Source organism: Rattus norvegicus, chromosome 19 (genome assembly GCF_021556685.1).
Source record: "Rattus norvegicus strain SHRSP/BbbUtx chromosome 19, alternate assembly SHRSP_T2T, whole genome shotgun sequence".
Taxonomy (NCBI): Eukaryota; Metazoa; Chordata; class Mammalia; order Rodentia; family Muridae; genus Rattus; species Rattus norvegicus.
In genome coordinates this window covers 55,200,323-55,223,934 of record NC_141552.1, presented here as the reverse complement: position 1 = coordinate 55,223,934, position 23,612 = coordinate 55,200,323, and the positions used below count along the sequence as shown (strand labels likewise).

The window sequence follows — 23,612 nt, the reverse complement described above, 5'->3', positions numbered from 1 at the left end:
AGAAGGAAGGGGAAGGAAGGAAGGAAGGAAGGGAGGAAGGAAGGAAGGAAGGAAAGAAGGAAGGGGAAGGAAGGAGACCATTAAACCATTTAGGAATAAGCTGGACCTGGGGGTACATACTTGAGGCCTCAGAACTTGGGTAGTAGATATCATCCTAAACCACACAGTGAGTGACAAGACCAGCCTGAAATATATGAGACTCTGTGTTGAAAAAAGGAAAGAGGAGGCTGGAGAGATGGCTCAGTGGTTAAGAACATTAGCTGCTCTTCCAGAGGTCCTGAGTTCAAATCCCAGCACCCACATGGTGGCTCACAACCATCTGTAATGGGATCTGATGCCCTTTTCACACACATATATATCTTTGGGGCTGGAGAAATGGCTCAGTGGTTAAGAACATTAGCTGCTCTTCCAGAGGTCCTGAGTTCAAATCCCAGCAACCACATGGTTACTCACAACCATCTATAATGGGATCTGACACTCTCTTCTGGTGTATCTGAAGACAATGACAGTGTACTCACATACATAAAATAAATAAATGAACAAAGGAGGAAGAGAGAAGAAAGGAAATGAAGGAAGGGGGAAATCAGAATTAATTTGATCTCGGCTTTCATGTGAAGTTTATCATCAGGCAAAGAGCAATGCCTCTCCTGGCACATGGATCAGAATACATGAATACTTGGAGGTTCCGAGGATTGTGGACCAATGAGGAAAATGACGATGCTATTGGACTAGAGCTGGTGTGAGGGACAGATGGGTGGTTCAGGGCCAAAATAATGAACAGAATTAAAATCCAAGTTGAAAGACGCTCAGAAAAGCACCAAGCATGATGAATGTGGCCAAATAGGGTTTTTTTTCCCTTGCATGTTAGCTTCTTCTACATTTCACTAAGCCCATTTTTCCAAAACATAAGTGAATATTTCTTTTTCATGGTCTGCAATAGACAGAAGAGCCCAGGAAGGGCCAGAGGATAAGGAAAGAATCTGAACCACCTGCTGCACAACCATGAGGACCCAAGTTCAGATCCCCAGAAACACATAAATGACAGATGAGCCCGAAGGCCGGCCTGCAATTTCAGCCTCAAAGGTGGAGGCAGGAGACCCCAGGGCAAACTGGCCAGTGGGCCCAGGCAAGCTCTGGGTTTGGCAAAGGTCTCACCTCAGTAAGTAAAGTAGAATCTATCAAGGGTGATTCTAAATATCAAATCCCAGGGTTCCACATGCATACATGTAACACACACACACACACACACACACACGAGAAATGGAAATAGAAAAAAAAAACCGTATTCCCAAGATCCCATGGTAAACCAGGGAGAGGCACAAGAAGGTAACAGATGGCATATCGCTGTGACCATGTCAAATGTCAGTTCCCTCAAAAATGCCACCAAAACTTGTGCTGATTAAGCAAAGTTGAGTTCATTGCTTATCACCCTCTGGGAAAACTCCAGGTCACTAGAGTCTAAGTGATGGATGTGCCCAACAAGGGAGGGCTGGAGTTTTAACATACAATGAGATTTTAAAATCAGGCTTAAGGCAAGTCATCCATTGTATAAGCTCGATTGGAGTTGAGTAGAGAGTGAGTAGAGAGCACAGGCCTGTAATCCCAGCTACTCGAGAGGCTAAGGCTGACGGATCACAAGTTCAAGGCCAGCCTGGATGAAGGAGGGAGGTAAATAGAGCTCATGATATAGTAGTTTAGGATTGACGGAGACCATAAGAAGGAATTTTGAGGTGAAGGACCCAAAGACTCTTGCGTAAATTTTCTACCGAGGTTTGCAAGTTCCTGAGACTCTATCAGCCCTCGAAATAGAAAGCACAGTCGGTTGGACCTTATGTCTCCCTAGGAGTGAATCTCATGGGACGCTCAAGTTCTGTTGAAGACAGTGAAATAAAGCCTGGTTAATGTTTACAGAGTCTCGCCGGGCGTGCAAGCAAAGAGTGAAAGATGCAAACCAAAGAAGGAGGGGCCTAGACTGCTCCGTCCAATCAGAGAAGCCCGCAAAGAGAGCTTGTGTTTCTGGAAAGACCTTTGAAATGAACAGAAGTTTGCCTGGTTTACAAAGAGAGAGACAGATTCCGAGAGACAGACAGGGAGACAGAGAGACAGACAGGGAGACAGAGAGACAGACAGGGAGACAGAAAGCAGTCGAAACAAAATCAATGTATTTACTTTAACTCTTTTAGCGAGTCAGAGGATATTGTTGGGCCCTAAGTTTTCACTTAAGTTAAGTTTTCATGTTAAGAAGGAGGTAGGTACAGGAAGGTTGGATTATGGATACCAAAATACAGTTTGATAGGAAGAATAAGTTTTGGTTTCCCACTGCAGAGCAGGCTGACTCTGATCTACTCTTATTATATATCTTACAGAGAACTAGGTGAGAGATCTTTGTAGGCTCTAAACACAAAAGAAGTTGTAAGTGTATAAGTAGCTAGAAATGCTAATGACCCTAATTGGTCGTGACACTGTGTAGGTTGTATTAAACTATCACACTACTCCTAGAGTGGATATGATTACCATGTACCCATCAGAAAATAATTTTCTAGACACGGCGGTATACACCTGTAATCCTAGCTCTTGAGAGGCCAAAGGAGGAGGAGGAGTTCAAAGTCAGCCTCAGTAACATACAAGTTCAAGGCCACCCCAGGTTACGTGAAACCTTGTCCCAAAAATAAAGAGCCAGAGAAGCTCGGTGACTGAAAGCACTTCCTGCTTTTCTGGAGAACCCAAGACAGGTTCTCAGATCCCTGTTAGGCAGCTCACAACTGCATGTAAATCCAACTTCACACACACACACACACACACACACACTTTTAGAAATAAATTTTTAAAGATTTATGTATTTATTGTATGTGAGTACACTGTAGCTGTCTTTAGACACCAGAAGAGGGCATCGGATCTCATTACAGAAGATTGTGAGCCACCATGTGGTTGCAGGGAATTGAACTCAGGACCTCTGGAAGAGCAGTCAGTGCTCTTAACCTCTGAGTCATCTCTCCAGTCCAGAAATAATTATTATAATTATTAATTTTTAACTGCTCCTGAAAACACTTTTGCATTTTAAGATTAACTATACAAAAAAGTATAATTGGGGATGCAACCATAAGACTGTGTGCTTTTTAAAAATATTATATATATATATATACATACACAATATATTCACACACACATGTGTGTGTGAATATATAATATATATACACAATATATTCATATATATATATATATATATATGCACACAAAAACTCACTTCCACCTAAGAAGAGTAAGGAGAAAAGAAGCAGGGCGTTTGCAGTGGAGTTTAGTGTCTCTGTAGTAGTAGAATGGCATTCAAATCCTCTAAGAAAAGAGGAAATATTCTACAGTGCTGAAAACCAAGGCCAAGGCCGCTCAGACCACCCCCTTGTGTGTCAGAGGAGCAGCAGCGGTCTAACTTGGAAACGAATCTCAGTGGCTTAGGATTGCAGTGCGGTGTAATAGAAGAGGTGGCCTTGAAGGAGACTTAATCAGAGAATGCATTTCAAAATCAAAGGCACAATTTGGTTCAAGAGTACCAGGAAACCAATCAGCACCTGATGCTCCTAATAGTGAACACCAAAACCAACAGCTTCATCCCCCTCTGTGCCCTTGTCTGATAAGGGTCAAAGGACTCCCAACTGCCTCATCTCGGAGTCAGTCAGACCCAGGTCTGCCAGGCAGTGATGTGCATGGCTCACATTCGACAAGCTGTAAGCTGATAACCCCGCACCTGAGTGCCTAGACAGATTCAAAACAAGCAGCTAATTAAACCTGGAACAGTAAGCTATCATCATCCGAGATTCATGGGCGTCCAACAAGCAGAAGAACTAGGAACACGGCACTCGGCAACAGCTGTCACCTGCTATAATGTTCTTTAATTATCTTAAAATCTGTAAGAACTGACAAATGGGTGACAAAATGCAATTTTCTGTGTCAGGAAGCGAGAGACAAGCCTGCGTTACTTTGATGAGAGGAAACACTGTAAAATCGTCTCTCCCGGCTCTCCTTATTGGAAGGGGTTGGGGGGGTAGATTGTTGTCACTCAACTATGGTCTATAAACACACTCATTACGGGACTCCTGGAGGGACACATTTCCTTCTTTATAAGATTGAGTAGGAGAGATTAAAATGGATTAGGGAGGGGACACAATGAGATGGCTCATCAGATAAAGGTATTTGCCACCAAGTCTGGGGACCTGAGTTCAATTCTGGGGACCCACATAGTGGAAGGAAAACTGACTCCAAGTTGTGCTTTGACCTCCACACACATGTGCACACACACACACACACACACACACACACACACACCCCTTTTGGCTTGTCCCCACAGTTTCAATGCTTATTTCAAGTTCAGCCCTCAGCCTGGTCATACTCCAGAACTGCATTCTGGGGTGATCATTAGCGAAGACACACCCAAGTTCATCAGAATCATGTCACGCCTCTTGCCGTAGATCCCTCCAGGTGCCTGTGCAAACTGAAGCCTCGCGCCCTCCAGGCTGCTGAGATGTTTATGACCTCTGTAAGGATCTCCATTATTCTTTGATTTCATTGGGTCATTACGGGCTAGCCAACTTGCATGATAGCATCCTTTGTTCCTTTAGGGTAAGCTAACTTCTATCATTTACGCAGTTCTGCCAGCCTTTATGGGTCAAAAATGTTCACCAGAACACAAAATAAATTGCAGAAAGAAAGGTCACTGGGTAGCAAATAGCTCTTAACAGCATTAGCTAGAAAACCACATCCCCCATATGAAGTCGTAAAGAACTCATAAGCCAAGAGCATTGCGCCACTCAGGGTCCCAGGACATAAAACGGAGGAAAATATGAACTAGCTCACATTGGCCAGGAGCATAGGGTGGCCCTGAGAGGCTAAAGAAAGCTTATATAACAGTGGGAAACAGATCCTTCTATATATAATGAAAATGTGTATATTGCTTTATCTTCCATGGTTCTTTCCCTTTTTTTTTTTTTTTTCTTCTCTTTGAGTCAAATAGCATTGTCCGTCAGCAAGCTCGGCATGAGGGCGTTGACTGTCTAATAGGATCACTCATGATTCTTAGCTCCTTGGAACCTGTTCTTACAAGGCACCTAACAGGCACCTAGAGTTTTGAACCATCAGGACAGAAGGAATCTTGTACACAGATTTCAATGTGCCTGGCCAGATTTCTACCAGCTAAGGAAAATAAAACTGGTGGAATTTTCTATTTAAAAATCCTTCTGTGCAATTTGCATCTGTGAAATCCTCTTCGTGTAGATTAGCAGTGAAGTTGGTCTTTTGTGTGAGTAAGAGAGAGAGATCTCTAACCTGTAGTCTCTCTAAAGCCAGGCTGAGTATCATTAACAGTTCCAGCATGGTTCCTTCCTTTCTGAACTGGCTCTTCTAAAACATGGGGGTTTTTTTAAGTTGGAAAATAACTTTTTCGTTCTAGGGCATTGGCTAGAGTCCCCTCAGAACTTCTGAAGCTGCTTCTCGGTGCCAGCAGCCTTGGTGACCTTGAGCACATTGAATGGAACAGTCTTGCTCAGGGGCCTGCACTCCCCAACAGTGACAATGTCGCCAATCTGGACGTCCCTGAAACAGGGGGACAGGTGCACAGATGTGCTCTGGGGATGCTTCTCAAAGTGGTTGTCCTTCCGGATGTAATGGAGATAATCCTGGCGGATGACAATGGTCCTCTGCAACGTCATCTTCGTCACGACACCAGACATGATCCGACCTCAGATGGAGATATTACCAGTGAGTGGGGCATTTCTTGTCTACGTAGGTGCCCTCGATGGCCTCCTAGGCTGTCTTGAAGCCTAGATCGATGTTTTTGTAGTACAGAGGGAGTTTTCCCTTGCCGGTTTCTCCCAGCAAAACATGATTCTTATTTTGAAAGTTTGTAGGCTGCTTTTTTTTTTTTTTTTTAGTTCTTTTTTTCCGGAGCTGGGGACCGAACCCAGGGCCTTACGCTTCCTAGGTAAGCGCTCTACCACTGAGCTAAATCCCCAGCCCCTGTAGGCTGCTTTTTGATACGCACGCTCCAGCTGAATGTCCGCCATCTTCCCAGCAGCCTGAGAAAGGAGAGGTAGGCACACTCCCAGCTTCCTTATTCACTATGCGAGGTCTGGACTAAAATACAATTTTGAGGTTGTCCAACAAGCTAAGGTCTCCTGGAGGTCTAAGTCCTTACTCTTAACCTCCCAGCCCCATACATTGCTTTCCTTTTCTATGTAAATGTACTTTCTTATTTTCCTGCCTACCATTTCTTGGGTATGCCATGAGTTTCCTTCCAAATGTCTGTGTTCTTGGACTTCCTAAGTTTGGGGGAGTGCTTTTCTCCTGTTCCTTGGCTCCCTAGACCATCAAACCTGTCCATATTCATATGAGTGAAGGCTCCTCCTGCTGTATCTACTCTGTAACATCTTCTACTGCAGAAGATCCCCACCCCACCCGTGCCCGGCTTTGCAAAGTAGACAGAATTCTACAAGGTAGAATAATTAATACCATGCCCTTGTGCGTCGTTGTTTAATTATTTCAAGTTTTTTTAAAACCTCTGCCTTGAGACAATAAATGCGCTGGAGGCACGAGAAGCTGTGTCTGTGAAGTGGAAGACACTTCTTTTTTCCTCTTTCTTAAGACAGGCCTTACTCACCAGGTCTAGACGGTCTAGCCCTCACTATGGGAACCAGGTCAGCCTAGAACTCACAGAGAGCTGCCTGTCTCTGCCTCCCAAGTGGCTAGATTAACAATGTGTACTTCCCACACCAACTCTAGGGTTGCTCTTGCTCTGAAATTTGGAGGCTCACTCTTGGCCACTCCTCCAAACGGTGCTTCAACTTACCACAAAGACTCTGATTCAACCATGCTCGTCGCTTCTCTATTCACGATAACCTGGAATTAGAAAAAACCTGGATGTCCTCAGCAGGTGAATGGATGAAGAAAATGGGCTACATTCACACAATGGAATATTACTTAGCTGCTAAAAAAAAATGAAATCATGAAATTCACAGGTAAATGTATGAAACTACAAAAAACATCATTCTAATTGAGGTAACCCAGGCCCACAAAGGCAAATATGGTAAGGATTCATTTATATATGGATCTTAGCTGCTAGGTCAATGGGAAACAAGCTACAGTCCACAGAATCATAGAAGTGAGGTATAGAGAAGGGACTTTGAGGGGCACAGGAACAGATAGATCTCCCTAGGAGAGAGAAATAGAATAGACATGGATGGATTAGAGGGGACAAGCTGGAATGGAAGGATTAAGTGGGAGGGGGAAGGGGGAAGGGGGAAAAAGGAAGAAATACAAGATCAGACAAGTAAAATTAAAGACCACTTGAGGGGTAGTAAGAAACCTAATACAGTGGAGACTTCCTAATATATTCCTAAATGAAGTAGCCAAATAATGGGGAAGTTAAAGCTCCAACTGGATATCTCTTGTCACCAAATGAAGCTTCCAGTACTGGGAATAGGTTACATCTAATTGAATCGGTGGTCAAAGAAATCCCAAGGGAATCCCCAAACAACCCAGGCTGTTGCCAAGACCCTGAGCTGCTCTCCACTGACAGCAAGTCCCCTTTGCTGAAGGAAACACCTACACAACTCATTGACCATGGAGAAGCCAATCTGGTGCCTACACAGAGCCTTCACCCCTACAGGCTAGAGTCCTTGCTACATAAAGGTACTCTGAACCCTACTGAGGAAGAAATGTAAACACCAGCCACAAACCCTTTGTCTACAGTGGTGACCTGCCTGCAAGATAGGCTAGGGCAATGGGGACACAATGCCTATGGGAGTGAGCAATCAATATCTAATTTGACTTCGGATCTACCTCACAAGATGGGACCTATACCTCACATTGCTTGGGGTGATCAAAAACCTGAGACATAGTCCAGGGACCTATAGTAAAATCAAATACAATTATTCTATTAAAAAAAAAGAGTAAGAATAAAATGACTCCTAACAGCATTCTGCTGTGCTCATAGACAGCGCCTTGCTCAGCCACCATCAGAAAGGCTTCCTCCTGCAGCGGATGGGAACAAACACAAAGACCCACAGCCAGACGTTATGCAGAGAGTGAAAGGCTTGGCACACTCAACCCTAAAAGGGTTGTCTCCACCAAGCCCCTCCCCTCAGGGCCCAGAGAACCCTGTGGAAGAGGAAGCAGGAAGAGCGTAAGAGACGGGTGGATGGAGGAAGCCAGAGAAAGGAGGCCTTCTAAACCAATCGCTGAACTAACTCACAGAGACTGTGGCGGCACAGGGCCTGCCCCGGTCTGCACCAGATGGGTCCTAGAGCTGAAAGGAGAGGTGGACACACAGCCCATCCCTACCCCAGAAGCTCTTTCTAACTGGTAAGCACTTGCAAATGAAGATTTAGTCTTCTCTGAGGGAGCCTCACTGGGGAACAAACTACTCTTAGGTGTTGGCTGCATGCCCAGCAGAAAATGAACTCCATGACGTCTTTGGAGTTTCCCTGTCTCATAATGTCATGTCAGGGACAGATATGGATTAGATTAGATATAGATACAGATGATATAGGTATGGATGATGTAAATAGATATAGATGATATACATCTAGATATAGATGATATAAATAGATATAGATGATATAGATATAGATTAGATATGGATACAGATATAGATATGGATGATAAAGATATAGGTGATATACATAGATATAGATGATATAGATATGGATGATATAGATAATAGATTAGATATGGATATAGATATAGATATGGATGATATAGATATAGGTGATATACATAGATATAGATGATATATATAGATATGGATGATATAGATAATAGATTAGATATGGATATAGATATAGATACGGATGATATAGATATAGGTGATATACATAGATATAGATGATATAGATATAGATGTCATAGATATAGATTAGATATAAACATAGATTAGACATAGTATAGATTAGATGTAGATATAGATGGTATATAGATTAGATATAAATTACATAGATATAGACTAGATATAGATATAGATTAGATATAGTATAGATTAGATATAGATATAGATAGTATAAAGATTAGATAGATATAGATTGGATATGGATTAAATATAAATTAGATTAGATATAGTCAGAGGTTAGATGTAGTATAGATTAGATGTAGTATAGATTAGATGTAGTATAGATTAGGTATGGATATAGATTAAATATGCATATAGAGATAGAGATAGCTGTCTGACAGATCTTTTGTACATATATATAGTATGGCTTCCAGTTTAGTACTTTATGGGATTCCAGAATATGGAAACAAGTGGGTGTCTGTGTCTGTGTCTATTTCCTGTGCCTTTTCCTGGGCTCTTTTCCTTCTGTTTGTTTGTCCTGTCCTCCAATGTGTTGAAGTTTTTAAATTTTATTATGTTTTTTATCCTATTATATTTTATTTTATTATTACCTAGTAGAAGCTTGTTTGTTTTCTAATGAGAGACAGAAAGGGGGTGGAAAGGGAGAGGGGGTGGAGAGGACCTGAGAGAAGTAGAGGCAGGGGGAACTGTAATCAGGTTACATTATGTGGGGGAGAGGGAGTTTATTTTCAATAAAGGGGGGAAGAAAAAGAAATAAAATAAAATTTGGAGACACTCTCTGGTCCCCTTGTCTGTGAGTGCCAACATGATCAACATGGAAATGGTGGCATCTTACCTCAGGAAAAAGAAGGAACCACCCTTTCTGGGTTCTGTCAAGATCAAATCTTAGATGGAGAAGTAAACTTCTTACCTAGCATGTGTGAGGGCCTGGGTTTGACCCCAGTACCACTGCATGCATACATACATACATACATACATACATACATACATACATACATACATTAAAATATAAATGATTTTAAATCAACTACTGTGATGGAAATAGAACAAAGCAGGAAAACCACATAAAGAACGGCAAACATGGGGTTGTGCCCGCCACTAAAAGGAATATCTCCAAAGTGGACTTTCCTTCTGCCCATCCACATACAGAATAACCGATTTTTCTCAGGCTGTGGTAATGACTCAGTCCTAAATGCTTGCACACGCTTGTCTACAAGCTTCAGGACCTGGCTTTAGTCCCAGCATCCACATAAAAAGCCACACAAGGTGGCAATTCTTCATAGAGAAGCACGGACAGGTTGAGCCATGGGGCTGGTTGGCTAGCCAGCTAACTTAGCAAGCTCCTACTCCCAGCGGGAGACCCTGTCTCAGAAAACAGTGTGTAGCGATCCTGAGGCACAGTACCCAAGGTTGACCTTTGGCCAGTAAGTTCACATACACAATTAATTGATTAAAATATTTTAAGCAAAAAAAGGGGGCTAAAATTGAGTGCACCCCTGTAATAACAGCACTTGAGAGGTGTAGACAGGAAAACAAGAGGTCTAAGGTAATGTAGGTACACAGTGAGTTCAAATCTGAACATACACACACACACACACACACACACACACACACACACTGGCTACAAGAGTGAGTTCAAAGCTGAATTATGTAAGACCTTCTCTCTCTCTCTCTCTCTCTCTCTCTCTCTCTCTCTCTCTCTCTCTCTCTCTCTGTCACACACAAACACACACACACAGTGGCTACACAGTAACTTCAAAACTAAATTGTGTAAGACCTCTCTCTCTCTCTCTCTCTCTCTCTCTCTCTCTCTCTGTCACACACAAACACACACACACACACACACACACACACACACTGGCTACACAGTGAGTTCAAAGCTGCATTATGTAAGATCTTTTCTCTTTTTCTCTCTCTCTCTCACACACACACACACATACACTCACATACACACACACACACACACACACACACACACTGGCTACACAGTGAGTTCAAAGCTGCATTATGTAAGATCTTTTCTCTTTTTCTCTCTCTCTCTCAAACACACACACACATACACTCACATACACACACACACACACACACACACACACACACACACAATGGCTACACAGTGAGTTCAAAGCTGAATTATGTGAGAATCCGTCTCAGCCCCCGCTCTCTCGGTTTCACACACACACACATCCCAGTGAAGAGGGCTGGAGATGTAGCTCAGTGTCAGTGTTTGCCTCATGTGCATAAGGTAATGATTGTAAGGTTTACTACTAAGATCACAAAAGAAAAGAAAATTAAAGGTAGAAGGCAGTTATGGACGGTATGTATTTAAAGTTAGGCTGGTATCCAGTAAATGGCGAAGCCTCGATTTGAGCCCAGGTCTGCCTGACTCTAACACTCTCACCTCAGCTTGCCCACTGCCCATCATCCTTGTGATTCAGGAACAGATCTGTGATTCTTTCATTTAAGACGATATGCTCTGTGCTCTGCGACTTGGCAGCACCGGGCACTTCCGCACAGGCTTCACACGTTTTGGTTTTTTTGTTGTTTTTTTTTCCCCCTAGACTTAGCACCGACTGCGTTCCTCCCTGTAACCACACTTCTATCCAAATTGGATTTCTTGCTCTTGCCAAGTTGTTGGTTCCCACGCTTTCCTCAGTCTAAAGTGATCTGAAACAACTTCCTTTATTACAGTCTTATTAAGCTACTGCTGAATGGAGATAAATCACTACCACCAATCAACGCGCATGCTTGTCCTACAGGCCCTGTGTAAGGACATTCAGAAAACTGGGTTAGGGTTGCCGTCAAAACAGAGATGGCTCGGCACTTTCTGCTCTTCCAAAACCATGTCAGTTGGCTCACAACCACTTGTGACTCCAGCTCCAGGGTACCCGACACTCTCTTCTGGCCCCCAAGGTCATCTGTACACATGTGGCATACATTCACACACACATACCCGTAAATGAAAATACATTTATTTTTAAGCCAGCTTAAGAGTGATCTTCCGGGCCAGCAAGTTGCCTCAGCAGATAATGGTACTTGCCAACAAGCCTGATGACCTGAGTTCAATCCTTGGGACCCACATGATAGAAGAGTTGTCCTCTGACCTCCACATATGTACTGTGGTGTGTGCATGCATACGCATGCTCACACATGCACACACATACAACACACACACATGATGAATAGTGAGATTTTTTTATTTTAAAAACTATATATTAAACCAGATGTGGGAGCACATGATTGTAATGCCAGCACTCAGGAGACTGATGCAGGAGGATTGGCTTGAGTTCAAGGCAAGCACATGCTATATAGCTAGAACTCATACAAAAAGAAAAGTAAAAAAGGAAAGAGGACTAGGGAGAAGGTCCAATGGGCGTGCTTCTTGCAAATTCATGAGGCCTTGAGTTCAGATCCTCTGCCCCTACAGTAAAACCAAGGCATAACCCTCCAGGTCCATGACCCTAGCCCCAGAGACAGAAACAGGAAGACCCAGGGAGCTCACTGGCCAGCGAAGTTAGCTCAAATGGTCGGCTCCAGGTTCAGTCTAAGTAGAGAACAATCGAAGACAGTGGACCTCTGACCTTCACACCTGCAGACGCAGACACCACATGTAAATAAACTGAAAGGAAGGAAGGAGGAAGAGTGAGGGAGCTGCCCAGGAAAAGAAAGCCTAGAAACTAAGACCCACACAACAGTACACAACACAAGCACACACGTTTTGTTCTCTAATGGAAGAAATCATCTTGTTTTGCTCTTTGAGATTGGGTCACCCAAAGCACAGGCTGGCCTCAAATTTGCATTTGCTGTTTACCAAAAGATAGTCTTGAGCTTACAATGCCCCAGCCTCCTTTGCGGAAAAGACGACTAAATGTAAGATCTAGGGCATGGGATACATAAAAATTAAATAATATGCTACCATACCTGAATCCAATGGATCATTTTTTTCAAATGTATTTATTTATTTTTGTTTGTTTGTTTGTTTTATACCTGGCCACAGTTTCCCCTCCTTCTCTTAACGCTACCAGGATACTACCAAAAGGGACAACTTGAAGAGGCTCCAACTGACCAAAACATTGATAAGAATAATAACTTCAAAGACCACACACACATCAAACGTGTTTTTAAAATGTGCATTTTAAATGGTACCGAAACAGAAAAGTAAAAACCTTCATTAGCAACCAGTATAGAGTGGCAAGGGAATCCATGTGTTTTTATGGAAACAGAGAGATAAGAAAAGAAATCAAATATTTGACCTGTTTTCTACACAACAGCTATTCTACAAGGTGACCAAATATTTGATGAAAAAAATTCCTTTTCATGGGAGGAGGAACATTAGCCAAGTCCCAAGGAAGGTGGGCAACAGTTATAAATGGCTCCTAACACTCCGGAAGAGACAAACATCTTGTAGTCAGGATGAAAATGCCCAACCCCACTTATGAAACGTTCTTGCCAAGGAAGAGGCTCGGTCAGGACACGCTTCTGAATTTAATTACCCATATCCTAGGAGGAGTCGGCAGAGGAGCAAATTGCATGACATCAAGAGACACAACCAGTAGAAAATTCAAAGCGTGGGAACTTGTGCAGAACAATTAGCCTGCTTTTCCGGGGAGTGACGGCACCACACCTTGGGTGTGTGATCTGTCTCGGAATCAGCTCGGAGGTGTATGCTTTGTCCTGCTTCTCAGAGATTCCTTCTAGGATGTTGTCCCAGTAGTGGCAGCTGGCCTGAAGAGTCCCTTCACTTTTCAGCCTTGTCTCCTCCCTTGTCCAAATGGTTCTCCTACTTTCCCTTCACTGTCCCCACTGTTTGTCAAGTCCCTGTCTTGGGGTCTGATTTGGGAAGAATCCAAACTAAACATATATCATATGGATGATCAGTGAGCTTTCACTAAAATAAATTCACTTTGAAATGTTACTATGTTTGCTGCCGCGCCTGGGGATGTGAGTTTGACTCCTGAAAACCCCAAGGCTGAAAGAACCAACTCTTAATAAAAGTTGTTGTCCAAGCTGAGCAATGGTGGCTCACGCCTTCCATCGCGGCCTGGGGAGGCAGAGGCAGGCAGATCTCTTCGTCTACAGAGGGAGCTTCAGGATAGCCAGGGCTACACAGAGAAATTCAGTCTCAAGAAAAAAAAGTTATCATCTGACCCACCACACAGTGTACCCTGGCAAACATATAGTCTTTGAAAGCAATGTATTGCTATGAGGAGACATCATGACCAAGTCAACTTAGAAAATATTTAATTGGGGGCTTGCTTACAGTTCCAGAGGGTTAGTCCATGATCTTCATGGTTGGAACCATGGAGGTAGGCAGGGACAGTGCTGGAGCAGTAGCTGAGAGCTTACATCTTCTCTGAAAGGTAGAATTAAAGACAGAGACTGGGACTACTGTGGACTTTTGAAGCCTCAAAGCCCATCCCCTCTCCCGTGACCAACAAGACCACACCTTCTCCAACAAGACCACACCTACTCCAACAAGACCACACCTTCTCCAACAAGACCACACCTACTCCAACAAGACCACACCTTCTCCAACAAGACCACACCTTCTCCAAAAGACCACACCTTCTCCAACAAGACCACACCTACTCCAACAAGACCACACCTACTCCAACAAGACCACACCTACTCCAACAAGACCACACCTTCTCCAACAAGACCACACCTTCTCCAACAAGACCACACCTACTCCAACAAGACCACACCTTCTCCAACAAGACCACACCTTCTCCAACAAGACCACACCTACTCCAACAAGACCACACCTACTCCAACAAGACCACACCTACTCCAACAAGACCACACCTTCTCCAACAAGACCACACCTTCTCCAACAAGACCACACCTTCTCCAACAAGACCACACCTACTCCAACAAGACCACACCCACTCCAACAAGACCACACCTTCTCCAACAAGACCACACCTACTCCAACAAGACCACACCCACTCCAACAAGACCACACCTTCTCCAACAAGACCACACCTACTCCAACAAGACCACATCTTCTCCAACAAGACCACACCTACTCCAACAAGACCACACCTACTCCAACAAGACCACACCTTCTCCAACAAGACCATACTTTCTGATTCTTCCCAAAATAGTTCTACCAACTAAAGGACCAAGCATGCAAATATATGAGTCTATAAGGGCCATTCGAATACAAATAGGAACCAGGCATGGTGGTGCCTGAGTTTAATCCCAGCATTCGGGAGGCAGAGGCAGGTGGATCTCTGATTACAAGGTCAGCCTGGTCTACAACAGGAGTTCCAGAACAGCACAAAGAAACCCTGTCTCAAAACAACAAAGATCTGGGAGAGATGGGATGGGGCGAGGACTGGGAAGAGTGTAGGGAGTGGAAACAGGTCGAGATGTTATGTATGAGAGACGAATAAAAGAAAAATAGGGATATAGTAGCATCTAATGACCATTTACCGTATAATGGGTATATATTTATCTCACTGAAGTCACACTCCCTCTATTCTAGTTTATATTTGAGCCGAGAAAATTAGTCACGTGGGTCTGGGGCTGTAAACTGGGTTGGTAGAGTATTTATCTAGCACGCACGAGGCCCTACGTTCAATCCCCCACACCATGTAAGGTCGAGCATGGTGGTGAGTGCCTGCAATCCCAATGCTTGGGAAGTAGAAGCAGGCAGATCAGAAATTCAAGGTCATCCTCAGCTACGGCTCAAGTCCGGGCTAGCCTGGGCTCCATGCTACCTTGTCTCTAAGCAAAAAGAAATTAAACAGCCTGACCAAGATCACACAGCCAGTAAATGAAAATGATATTGTGTTTGGGGGGGGCGTTATGTTGATGCTGTTCTATCTGGGGAGAATTTGTGGGAGAGTGTGTGCTTGTTGTAATATCTTCACTTGGAAAAAGTAATGCTCATGAGCCCCCATTTTAAAAATACAGAAACGCCTAGAAACCCCTGCTTTGCTACACTTTCTGAGAAGAAATTGGAAGAGATGAACGGGCTCGTCCTTTTATCCCATTTCTTCACCGATAACACGGGTGCCTTTTTTACTTATTTTTTTTTTATTTCTTCTTCAGGAAAAGAAATGTTTTGAGTACAGAACTGAGAGGAGACGCACTCTGGATGGATAATCGCGTCACTCCAGTCTTCCTGCCCGCAGAGAAGAAAGCCTTCCTAAAGTCTAAGATGTCCCCCTCACAGAGCACATCACCAGCCTGAGATCAGAAAACGCACATAACCAGATCACCAGAGAGAGCGGAGCAGCAACGCGAAGCTGGCTTTGAGATCTGCAAGACGCCGTTCCGTCAAAGGACGTCTTTGTTAAAATAGAAACATCAAGGGCATAAATACGAACGATCCTTGGGACAATTCACCTGAAGAGGTAAATGCTGTTCCAGATGCTTCCTGGCCCTCGGACATTTCGATGCTGGACACCACTGAACCGAAATGATTCATCCGTGGGAGCAGTTGTCCTCTGGTTTAAGAATATCTCAGAGGAATATGCAAGTGAGCTGGGTTTTTCTATTTATGAAACTTATCAGACCACTTATGCTGATGCCTATCAAAATGTAAGTTATGTTTACGTTCAAATTCGGAATTTCAATTCAACCATTGACACAAATACATAAACATGCACGCATACGATATTTTTTATTCAATCAAGGCTCTTCTTCCTTAGAGAGACTTCTACAGCCTAACCTAGCCTCCAACTCACGGTGTAGCCAAGGATGACCTTGAACTCCTTGTCCTCCTGCCTCCACTTCCCAGATAACTGAGATTACAAGTGTGCACCACCACACACAATCGCAATCAATATACTCAATAGTGGAACAAGAGAGAAGTAAGGAAGTGAGGAAGTGAGGTTTAGGGCTGGAGAGATGGCTCAGCAGTTAAGAGCACTGACTGCTCTTCCAGAGGTCCTGAGTTCAATTCCCAGCAACCACATGGTGGCTCACAAGCATCTGTAATGGGATCTGATGCCCTCTTCTGGTGTGTCTGAAGACAGCGACAGTGTACTTATATATAATAAATAAGTAAATATTTTTTTTAAAAAAAGTGAAGTTTAACAAAATGGAGGACAAGCAGTCACCCTTACACATCATCTTAGTTTCTTGTCTTGTTGGGGCTGCAAAACATCTAACAAAAGCAACTTAAGGGTGGGAGGGTTTGTTTGAGCTTTTATTTTGAGGGTGCAATTTATCAAGGAGAAGAACTGCTGGCAAGAGGAATACGCACCAGCTGACCACACTAATCCAACACCAGGGAGCAGAAAGGCTGGGATGCTGCATCTCAGACCACATTCTGCTCTTTTAGGCAGCCCAGGACTCTCTTCCTGTGAAGCAGCCCAGGTCCCTAGCCTAGAGCAGCCCAGGACCCCAGCCCAGAGCAACCCAGGACCCCAGCCTAGAGCAGCCCAGGACCCCAGCCTAGAGCAGCCCAGGACCCCAGCCTACAACAACACAGGATCCCAGCCCATAGAGCAGCCCAGGACCCCAGCCCAGAGCAGCACAGGACCCCAGCCCATAGAGGGATCCTAGACTCTAGGACATAGAACTGTACTGCCCACACAGTTAGTATAAGCCTTGCTTTTTCAGACTGTGTCTCCGTATGTATCCCTACTGGGCCTAGAACTTACTCTGTACATACCCACAGTAGTGAAAGGCTGAGGTAAAGAGCTAGGGAAATGGCTTAATGGTTAAGACCAGTGGCTTAAGACCACCTTCCAAGGTCTGATTCCAGGTACCAACATGACAGCTCACAACTATTTGCAACTCTAGTCCTTGGGGATCTAATGCCCTTTTCTGGCCTCTGTGGCAACACACACACACACACACACACACACACACACACACACACAGCACTGCACAGACATAAGATAGGCAAAAACATCCATACACATAAAATAAATAATAATTTTTCTTATAAAAACAACATTTAATTGGGTTTGGCTTACAGGTTCAGAAGTCTAGTCCATTATCATCAAGGCAGGAGCATGGCAGCATCCAGACAGGCATGGTGCAGGCAGAGCTGAGAGTTCTACATCTTCATCCAAAAGCTACTAGCAGAATACACGATGATACTAATTTTTAATACTGAGGCAGGAGGATTTCAAGTTTGAGGCTGGCCTGAGCTATAGAGAGAGACACTACCTTAAAGGAAAGGGTGTTATAAAAAGCCCAAGTAGGTATTTCTCAAAAGAAGACTCACAAATGTTCAACAGGCATATGGGGGAAATGTTCAACATGAAACCACAAATGAGATACTGCCTCACATGTGTTGAAAAAGCTATTATCAAAAGGATAACGTATTCGTGGTGATTATTTTTAAGTGGAGGAACTGTGAACTTGGTTGGTAAGAGTGTGAATGAGTTTGGTCATTATAGAATATCATATGGAGGTTCCACAAAAAAACTAATATAGGACGACAGTGGGACTGGAGAGATGACTCAGCACTTAGGAGTCCTTACTGCTCTTGCAGAGGAACCAGATTGCGTCCCAGCATCCACGTCTGGTGCTAATAACCACCTATAACCCCAGTCCAGAGGATCCAATGCCTCTTCTAGCACCCTGAGCACCCACACACACATGGGCAGAGAAACTCACGAAGGCACAAACATACATATAATATTAAAAAAAAAAATAGCAGGCCAGGGACTGGAAAGATGGCTCAGCAAATAAGAGCATTGACTACCCTTCCAGAGGGCCCGGGTTTAATTCCCAGCATCCACATGGCAGCTCACAACTGTCTGTAACACCCTCACACTACAGACATACAGGCAAAACACCAATAAAAATAAAATTTAAAAAATAGAGGGCTAGAGGGCTGGGTCAGCAATTCAGAGTGTTAGGTATTATTCCAGAGGACCGTGGTTTATACCAGTACCCACATTGTGAACAATACCTATAGCTCCAGTTCTAGGGGCTCCAAAGCCCTCTTCTGGCCCTCCTCAGGCACCATATACATGTGGTGCACATACATAAATGTAGAGAAAATAGCCATACACATAAAACAAAAGAAAATTTTAAAAATAATAATTAAATCAAATCTCAAAAAAAGTAATATTTATTTTATGTGTATGAGTGTTTTGCCAGCATGTATGTCTTATGTGCACTATGTGTGTCCAGTGCCCATAGAGGTCAGAAGAAGGTGTCAGGTCCCCCAGGACTGGAGTTACAGACAGTTGCAAACCATCATGTAGATGCTGCGAATCAAACCTGGGACCTCTGGAAGAGCAGTCAGTGCTCTTAACTATTGACCTATCTCTCCAGACCCTCAGAAAAAAAAATTAATAGAATGACAGTATGATCCAGAAATCTCACTACTGAGTGAGATTCTAAAGGATAGAAAAGTATACATTGGGCTGGAGAGGTGTCTCAGTGGTTAAGAGCACTGCCTGCTCTTCCAGAGGTCCTGAGTTCAAATCCCGGCAGCCACATGGTAGCTCACAACCATCTGTAATGAGATCTGATGCCCTCTTCTGGTGTGTCTGAAGACAACTACAGTGTACTCATATATAATAAATAAATAAATCTTTTTTTAAAAAAGAAAGAAAATCAGTAAATCAATGAGATATGTGTACTGCTCTATTTGTTGTAGAATTATTCACAATATCCAAGATATGGAATCAATGTCAGGATCCATCAAGAGACCACTGGAAGGTGAGCAAAATGATTCAGGGGGTAAAGAATCTTGTTGATGATCTAAGTTCAGTCCCAGGAACACACGTGATAAAAGAAGAGATCTGAATCCCACAAGTCGTCCTCAGGCCTCCACATGCACACACACATGCACATGCACATGCACATACACACACGTATACACACACACACACACACACACACACACACACACACACAGTTTCTCACTCAGGGACCAGATGATAAATACTTTCCTGTGAGATGATTCATGTTAAATCTCTTGACTTAGCCTTCCACAGTGTATAAATGTACTAAAACATCATGTCATATACCATAAATGAATAGAATCTATATTTGTTAATCAAATAAAGTTAACTGAGCATAGTAGCACACACCTGTAATGCTAGCATTTGGTAGGTAGAGGCAGGGAAATCAGAGGTTCAAAGTCATCATTGGCTATATAGGGGTTTAAGACCTAAGTAAGACCCTGTCTTGAAAAGAAAGAAATAAGAATAAAAAGATAGGGGTTGGGGATTTAGCTCAGTGGTAGAGCGCTTGCCTAGCAAGCAGAAGGCCCTGGGTTCAGTCCCCAGCTCCGAAAAAAAAGAAAAAAGAAAAAAAAAAGAATAAAAAGATAGAGACACAGGTAAAGGAAGTTACAGAAATTGTTGACAGAGTTACCTCTTCAGTCAGAGTAAGTTTCACTTTGGACTTTTGTTTATCTGGTTATTTGTTTAATAAGTTTATACATTCCTTTTACGAGCAACAAAATATCAAGGAAAATAAAAAAGGCAACATATGTAAAACAAAGCTTAGTGTACTTCTCTCCTTGGCAAATTACTCACCAAGATTTCACAAGAAGTGAGCTATTGCGGAGCATGCTTGTAACCCTAGCATTTGGCAGGATTGAGATACGAAAACCTGAAGCTTAAAGCATGCCTGTCAACACAATAAGACATGGAGTACTATAGATTCCTAGGGACAGAGAAAGACCCAATATAAAAGCCCACATGCAAGATTGAGCAGACAGCAAATCTCCTTGAGGATCAAAGTCAGCTAAATAAAGATCAGACATGGCTACATTGAAAGTCTTTGTAAAGTACGGTGACATCATCCATAAAGATGGGGTCTGGGCTGGAGAGATGGCTCAGTGGTTAAGAGCACTGACTGCTCTTCCAGAGGTCCTGAGTTCAATTCCCAGCAACCACATGGTGGCTCACAGCCATCCGTAATGGGATCTGATGCCCTCTTCTGGTGTGCATGAAGACAGCTACAGTGTACTTAAATAAGTAAATAAATCTTTAAAAAAAATATGGACTCTAAGATTGACTGAGGAAAGCAAGCTCTCAATAAGGGTCTGGGGAAGGATCCAGTGTGGTCCCAGCCACACAGACGGCACAAAGATCACCCAGATCACAGATTGTCCATCCCCTCCTTTAAAAGAAAAACCCTGTGTACCAACATTCCAGGTTCTCCTAGCGCAGTGGTTCTCAACCTTCCCAATACTGCGACCCCTTAATTCTGGTCCCAATGTTGTGGTGACCCCCTCCCATCCACAAACCCATTTTCATTGCTATTTCATAACTGTAATTTTGCTTGTGTTATGAATCCTAATATAAATATCAGATACGCAGGATATCTGCTATGCAAACTCTGTGAAAGGGTCTTTTGATACCCCCACCAAAGGGGTCATGACCCATGGGCTGAGGTCACTGCCCCGATACTCACCTGTGAACACAAGGACCTCCTGTACCTCCTCCAGGGAAGAGTGGCAGACGAATCACTGGAGGGCTTGGAGAAATAGGACAGTGGTTGACACCACTTACTGCTCATTAAGAGGACCTGGGCTCAGTTCCCAGCACCTACACTGGGGAGCTAACAACCACTATAACTAGAGTTAGTCCAGGGATCCAATGCTGTCTCCTGGTCTATGTAGAGAGTTCCAGACCAGCTAGAGTTACGAAGAGAGACCCTGGATAGATGGATGGATGGATAGATAGATAGATAGATAGATAGATAGATAGATAGATAGATAATAGATAGATAGATGATAGATGGATAGATGATAGATAGATAGATAGATAGATAGATAGATAGATAGATAGATAGATAGATAGATGATAGATAGATATAGATAGATAGATAGATAATAGATGGATAGATAGATGCATAGATGATAGATAGGTAGATAGATGATAGATAGATATAGATAGATGGATAGATAGATAGATAGATAGATAGATAGATAGATAGATAGATAGATGATAGATGATAGATAGATAGATAGATAGATAGATAGATAGATAGATAGATAGATAGAAAAATGACAGGTAGAGAGGTAGGTAGGTTGGTAGGTAGGTAGGTAGATAGCTAGGAAGGATGGATGGATAGATAGATAGATAGATAGATAGATAGATAGATAGATAGATAGATAGATAGAAAAATGACAGGTAGAGAGGTAGGTAGGTTGGTAGGTAGGTAGGTAGATAGCTAGGAAGGATGGATGGATGGATAGATAGATAGATAGATAGATAGATAGATAGATAGATAGATAGATAGATAATAGATAGATAATGGATAGATAGATGCATAGATGATAGATAGGTAGATAGATGATAGATAGATATAGATAGATAGATAGATAGATAGATAGATAGATAGATAGATAATAGATGGATAGATAGATGCATAGATGATAGATAGGTAGATAGATGATAGATAGATATAGATAGATAGATAGATAGATAGATAATAGATGGATAGATAGATGCATAGATGATAGATAGGTAGATAGATGATAGATAGATATAGATAGATGGATAGATAGATAGATAGATAGATAGATAGATAGATAGATAGATAGAATGCTGTCAATAAATAGATGACCTAAGAATATCTCAAAATTTCTAATGCATCACTGAAAATATTTTAATTCCCTTTTTAATTTTATTTTTTTTTACTTATTCACTTTACATTCTGCTCACTGCCTGAAACATATGGAACACCTCACAAATTTCCGTGTCATCCTTGCACAGGGGACATGCTAATCTTCCCTGCATTGTTACAGTTTTAGTACATGTGCTGCCAAAGCAAGTACAGCATGTTGATTCTTAAAAGTTAGGACTTTGCAGCCGGAGAGATGGCTCAGTGGTTAAGAGCACTTGCTGCTCCTGTAGAGAGCCAGGGTTCAATTACCAGCACCTGCATGGTGGCTCACAACCGTGTTTAACGCCAGCTTTAGGGGAGCCCTCTTTTGAACTCATACAAATAAAATTAAATAAATGTAAATCTTTTAATAAATAAAAATGAGAAAATTTGAATTTGAACTATGAGTTTTCCTGTTTAAACCCACCTGAGTAAGCCATATCTGTAGCTGTTTGGAAGAAAAGTTAAGTGTATTTATTCATCTCTCTCTCTCTCTCTCTCTCTCTCTCTCTCTCTCTCTCTCTCTCTCTCTCTCTTGCTGTGATAAACCATAACCAAAAGCAGACTGAGAAAGTAAAACAGTTTATTTGGCTTACACATCTGATTCTTAATTTTAATTTTTTAAAGATGTTTATTTATGTGTGTTAATTTTTTTTAATTTTTATTTACCTGTGTGACTGCCATGGCTATTGAGAGCTGCAGGGTCCTCTTAACCACTGAGCCATCTCTCCAGCCTCCTGGGGGTCTCTTTAAAGTCAGGATTAGCACTGATATCAACACTGCTGTCAACAGAGTAGATTACTCTGCTACACTTCTCAAAGGTCCAAAACCAGGGAGCGGACAAGGGACTGAGAGGTAATAACATCCTGCAGTGGTATTCCCAACACTTGGGAGTGAAAACAGAAGGATCCAGAGTTCAAGGTCAGCCTCAGTCTCATAGCAGGTTCAAGGTCAGTCTGAGCTACAGACTGACTCCAAAAATAATAAACAGAGCAAAGGGCTTACCCACTCTAAACAAGGGCCGAAGCCACAGGAAAGAGACACATGTGTCCTACGTGATCTTGAAGCAGAGCCCCTGCCACTGAGTCTCTCTTATTATTTAATTTCTTTTTGCATAAACAAAGAAGATGCCTTTGTAAGTCTTTGGCACCCTCTTTTGGACAACCTGATTATTTCAAAACTGAAAAGTTTCATTTCTGAGTATGTTGTCAGCAAATTGAAATTGAGCACACGT

The 23,612-nt window shown here is 42.7% G+C and overlaps 1 non-coding gene and 1 pseudogene across 2 annotated transcripts; both read right to left on the bottom strand.

The window, feature by feature from the left end:
• Positions 1 to 5,459: 5,459 nt before the first annotated feature.
• Rps11-ps9 (ribosomal protein S11, pseudogene 9) lies at positions 5,460 to 6,053 on the bottom strand (annotated as a pseudogene). The gene is made up of 2 exons (XR_015644336.1): positions 6,018 to 6,053; positions 5,460 to 5,901 (listed from the first exon to the last, which is right to left on the bottom strand). The product of XR_015644336.1 is annotated as a ribosomal protein S11, pseudogene 9 (transcript).
• Positions 6,054 to 22,443: 16,390 nt separating this feature from the next.
• LOC120098749 (U6 spliceosomal RNA) lies at positions 22,444 to 22,550 on the bottom strand. Its single transcript, XR_015644499.1, has one exon. It is a non-coding gene; the product is annotated as a U6 spliceosomal RNA (small nuclear RNA).
• Positions 22,551 to 23,612: the final 1,062 nt, after the last annotated feature.